Source organism: Gorilla gorilla, chromosome 14, assembly GCF_029281585.2.
Source record: "Gorilla gorilla gorilla isolate KB3781 chromosome 14, NHGRI_mGorGor1-v2.1_pri, whole genome shotgun sequence".
Lineage (NCBI taxonomy): Eukaryota > Metazoa > Chordata > Mammalia > Primates > Hominidae > Gorilla > Gorilla gorilla.
Genome location: NC_073238.2, coordinates 60,447,276 through 60,453,275, shown reverse-complemented (window position 1 = coordinate 60,453,275; position 6,000 = coordinate 60,447,276).

The window sequence follows — 6,000 nt, the reverse complement described above, 5'->3', positions numbered from 1 at the left end:
CTAACTAGGAAAAGGATTATCTTTGTGTAGACTAGCTGTACTGATCTGGGCCCTATGCCACCTGCTGCTGGCTGTCCCTACAATATGCCAGTTTACACTGATGTACTGGTGGGTGCGTCAAATATTCCTTTAATGGCAATAGTGACAGTGTGTTGTTTTCAGCATTTTTTGAACTTTTCTGCATTTTGAGCACTCTTTTTGTGTTGGAGCTTTGGACGTTTATTGAACTAGTGGCAAGTATGTTCCCTAACTAAAGGAAGGCTGCTGTGTGCAAGCCCACTGGATGCTCCGATCACCTCTGCAGAGCTGTGGTAGGCACAGAGAACAAGAAACTATTTCTTGAAAAGCCTACAGCAGTTCCTTGCTGCTGTCAATAATGGTAATTATGGTTATAGAGCACTGTCCCCTGAGGAGCTCAAAGCACTTTATAGTTGCTGTCCCATTGATCCTCATAACACGAGTGTAACAGAGAGAAGGAGCAAGCATTGTCATCATTTTATAGATGGGGAACTTCACCAACGGAGGCAGAGATGACTTTCAGTTCATGTGGGGCACATTACATGTAGAGGTTTTATGACTTCTGATGTGCTGTATTAGTTACCCCGTTAAAGCGCATTGCCTCCAGAGCAGCCTTTCTCAATAAGGATCTCAACACAGGGGTATCCCAAAGACTTTTGCTGCTCCAAAACGCAAAGTCATTTAAAGATAATTTAGCTCTTTTTCTTTTATTTGTATTTTCACCAAAAAAGCTGTAGGGTGGCTTATTGTAAAAGCATATCCAAGGATGATAAAAGAACAAAGGCCAAATACTGGGTAATGGATATAGGATGGGGAGTTGGTGGATGGTGGTAAAAACTGTGCACTAAAGACAGTTACTGCACTTAAGCATAACACTGGGCTTTGAGATTCCTGGCAGCCAAGGATAAAAGGAGAACATGATGACTTGTGAATGTCTCTATCTGGAAAAATGAAATACGCTATGAGACAAGGGGATTTTAGGTGTGTGAGCTCAAGTGGACAAGCTAGCCCAAGAATAAAGATTAATTTTGTATCTTTTTGTTTTTTTGTTTTGTTTTGAGATGGAATCTCACTCTGTCGCCCAGGCTGGAGGGCAGTAGGTATGATCTTGGCTCACTGCACCCTCTGCCTCCTAGGTTCAAGCGATTCTCCTGTCTCAGCCTCCCAAGTAGCTGGGACTATAGGTGCCTGCCACCACACCCAGCTAAGTTTTGTATTTTTAGTAGAGACAGGGTTTCACCATGTTGGCCAGGCTGGTCTTGAACTACTGGTCTCAAGTGACCCGCCTGCCTCGGCCTCCCAAAGTGCTGGGATTACAGGCATAAGCCACTATGCCTGGCCTAATTTTGTATCTTTTGAAGCAATCTAAGGCCAATCACAAAGAGTGGCTGCTCACTCCCTTGCCTGATGTGGCCTATTTAAGCCCTTTGTCTGCCAGCCAGGAGGACTTGAAGGAGAAGGAGAAAGCCTCCTGGAGCAACCTCTCCATGGATGAAAAAGTTGAGTTGTGTTGCATTCAGTTCAACAGGAGCTTTGCTGGGATAAACAGGGGCATGAAAAAGTGGAAGATGGTTGTGGGCACTGCCATGTTCTTTGGCTTCACAGCTCTTGTTCTGATCTGGGAGAAACACTGTGTATGGTCTCATCCCACACGGCTTTGATGAAGAGTGTGGGCATGCAGACCAAGAGGATACTAGACATGAAGTCAGTCCCGTCTAGGACTTCTCTGCCAACTGGTACTACAACAAGAACCAGTGGAAGTAGCAGAAGTCTGCTGTTTGTGCATCTGAACCTTGCCTTGTTCTGTCACTGCCAAGCAACTCAGCATATTTACCAGAAACTTGTTATGTCAAATAGTGCCAATGCTAATAAATGAGCAGTTTCCATGAAAAAAAAAAGTGGAAGGTGAAATGTGGTTAAAATTGGCATCAAGGGCTTCCTTAAAAGGAACAATGGGAACAGAAAGCTTTAAGTGGCCACTCAGTGTCTGCAAGTGCTGGAGGGAACATTCTTCCCAGATGTCAGCCTCCATCTTTCTGTAATATTAGATGATGAAGTAGATTCTTCTTACATCAGCCATCTCAGTCTTCTCCCTGACTTGCAGTATTGCTTGGATGTCTGGAATCCTCAACTGAGCTTTGAGAGTAGTAATCTCAACATGTACCCCAGGGGCAAGCTCAGATCCCCAAGTAAATACTAAATTCCAGAGAGTGTCCTATGCTCACTGTTGCCGAAAATAACCAGGTCTACAAGCTTCCTGTAAATTAAGGGCCCTTTCAACAAGTGTTTGACAGCTGAGTGATTCCATCTTTCTTACTTGTACTGTTTACTCTCAGCTATCTGAGAATAACCCTTTTGAGGGTTGCATTTTTAGAGGCTCAGCGTCTTCAGTTCTAGAAAATAAATGAGGATGTCACTAACTGTCCTAAACTTAAGCGTTGTCGAAAATAAAATGCTGGTATTCCAAAAGTGGTCAGATAACTTGAGTATTCTTTCCAACACTATCTTTGTGAGTGTCTTAGTCCTTTTTGTGTTGCTATAACAGAATACGACAGACTGGGAAATTTATAAAGAAACAAATTTATTTCTCACAATTCTGGAGGCTATGAAGTCCAACATCAAGGTGGTGGCCTCTGGTGAGGGCCTTCTTGCTGCATCATCCCACAGTGGTGGACAGAAGGACAAGAGAACATGAGAGAAGGAAGGGGGTCAAGCTCATCTTTTTATCAGGAACCCACTTTGTGATAACTAATTTACTCCTCAGATAACTAACCCTGGGTACTCCTGAGACAACAGCATTAATCTATTCACGAGCTAACCACCTTAAAGGTGCCACCGCTCTACCTTGTTGTATCGAAGACTAAGTTTTCAACATCCAACACATGAACTTTGGGGATACATTCAAACAGCAATAAGCAATGCTCACCTCGGCTCAATCTTTCCCAAATATATTTTCATCCATGGTATTTGTGTGTCTAAGAAATGCTGACAGCTAGAAACGAGGCAGAAAAGGAAAATATTCATAAATGTTGCTTTAGATAATAGTGCCTCTCAAGCCACTTGCTGCCTTTTTAACCAGCGGTAAAATAAAACTTGATTTTAGTAGCTATTGGTATTTTTTTTCCTGACTCGTAAAGAACTATGAGATGAAAACTAAGCTTTAAAAGCATTGCAGTTAATTGCTGCTAAGTCTCTCTCTTTCTCTCTCTATCTCTCTGTCTCTCTGTGTGTTTGTGTTTTAACACCTTCACATAATTTAGAAAATCAGGGAGATGAGGAATACAAATATGGGTCTAAATTACTCTTGGCTAATTACAGAACACTGTAATAGACTGACTAGCACAGAGCACTGCAGAGGGGGTTGAGGCTGGTGTTGAACTGCTGGACAGCTGAAGGGACACAGCACAACTGGGTGTCCCATGGTGGGGATGAAGGGGCAGAGGAAAGGGCTTTGTTCTGATAAAGCCCTTTTTCATTAGTTAAAATCAGTCCTGGCATAATATTTCCTTTAAAGACTGATCCTGTTAAATTGTGGGGAAGGCAGTAGTTTCAGCAATTGGAGGTGATATTTATGCTTTTCATCAATAAATAGACTCTACTGGGTCTGTAAGGCCTAGCTTCAAGTCCAGTCCTTGACAATATCATAAAATATATAAACGGGTCTTGGGTCCCCCTGCTTCTGCTGTACTCTTTTTCTCCTAGTTGTTTCCTTTTACCATTTACTAGGCTCTCAATTGTCTCCACTCAACAGGACATGCCTTGCTATATCAGTCACACCTTGTGTGTGAATTTAAGCCTATATATTTTCTCCCAAAGGGCAAAAATTAGTCCTTGGGGGCCAAAAAAGTCTTACTATTTTTATGTATAAATTACAAATATACATAGAATGCACAAATTGAAACACAGTATCTATATATCTGAGGTATTAAAATTTTATAGATGGGGGCAATTAGGAAAAAAAATCTAAAAAGGCCACTGGGGGGTGGTGCAATAATGAAAATCAGGTTAGGAAACACTTCCTTAGATTCAGAGGCTTTGGCTCAAGTCTAAGTAAGTGGCCATTTCTCAGATGGTCAAGTCTTCAGCAAAACTCCTTGGCAATCTCTCTTTTGGGGGTAAGGAGGTTGAAGAAATTAATTGGGGCCCTGTGGCTTTTTTCAGTCACCCATAAGTTGCGGGTGGGGTTAAAATTAGAATTCATAGTGCAGTAAATCACTCCAGCCCAGGGAATGAAAGTTTTCAGAATCACCCAAAAAGCATTAGGAGGAAGAAGAAGGAAGAGGAGGAAGAGGAAGAGAAAGAAGGGAGAGAGGAGGAGTGGGGGAAGGGAGCTGCTTGCTGGCATTTGGTTTCCTGTGAGGATCATTTATCCCCGTTTTTGGCTTTCCTTGGTTGAACATATTTGAGTGATAATGCCTTGGGATAAACTGGCATGCTGCCATGGGAGTTGAATTGCAGGAGGTAAATGCTTGTGGTATGTGGTTTCCCTTGACAGAAGTGCAATTCCCTCCTTCCCACTGATTCTCAAATCCAGCTCTGTGATCCTTCGGAGAACAATGCAAAGCTTTTCTTCCTCAGCTTTGGCATTTTCTGTCTTGCTGGCTCCTTTATTTGTTCACAGTCTTTGCTTTTGACTGAACAAGGTTTTGGTGCCTGATCTTTTTTTTTTTTTTTTTTTTGAGATGGAGTCTCGCTCTGTCACCCAGGCTGGAGTGCAGTGGCGTGATCTCGGCTAGCTGCAAGCTCCGCCTCCCAGGTTCACGCCATTCTCCTGCCTCAGCCTCCCGAGTAGCTGGGACTACAGGCGTCCACCACCGTGCCCAGCTAATTTTGTTTTTTTATTTTTAGTAGAGATGGGGTTTCACCGTGTTAGCCAGGATGGTTTCGATCTCCTGACCTCGTGATCCGCCCGCCTCGGCCTCCCAAAGTGCTGGGATTACAGGCTTGAGCCACCGCGCCTGGCCTGGCACCTGATCTTGCATCTTACATCAGCCAGGGACATAGGCACAGTCAGTGAGTTTTGATAAGTCTTGCAGATAAATAGCCAGCTCTTGAATCACCATCAGGGCACCCAAGCAACACAGCGTTCTTACATGGATTAAATTAGCACCAAACTTTAAGAAGTGAAGAAAGAAGCACACAGGAAGTTGCCAACCCATCACTCGAATTCCTTACCTAAATTGCTAAAACAATCAATAGCAAAGACAATCTGGAAGCCCACTTGGGAAGCTAAGGTGATAAATGTGTTGTAGTCCCGTAATGGAGGGGATGGGGTTGGCAAATGGAAGCCCTTCTCAAGGGGGTCATTGGGGGGCTGCCATGGTAACCTCAGCATTGAACTCCTTGTATCTCTTGCGGGTAGGTCTGGAATGTATTGGCCTAATTGGTTGGAACAACCAAAGGGAAGGGTTCACAGGAGGGTTGTCTGAGGTTCTTCTACGGTGGGTCACATGATCTGAAATCCATATGTGTTTGGGCCACATACATTTTTCATTGATAGCAATAGCAAGTTGAGAGAGAGTCCCTGGGGGGCAAATGTGTATCAAGCTTGATTCAAACATGAATCACATACATCCAAAGCCTTATTTCTATCTCTATTTTGGTCATTCTTTATAGTGTCCTGAGTTTAAGGCATGTTTTTAGCAGTATTGGACATTAAGGGTTCAAGTTCGCATGATTAATTGCATTGGATTTGGTTTATACTAACTAATTAATCCATGCTGGCTGGCATGACACCTGGCAGTGGTCAGTTACACAAGGATAATGGAGTACAGATGGTCGGACCCTGTAGCCTATGCATTCATGTAGATCAAACAATTTAGAAAAAACTTTTCTTTTTCCTCAGAATCTTAGTAAGCTGCCCCTTAGAGACAGGCGGGTTACAATTTGTCATCCTCAGATTTTGTATAGAATGCCTAAGGTTGAGTGTGACAGCAATTGAGAGCTAGGTGTTCCTTTGAGCACACTGTCCAGAAGAGGAAG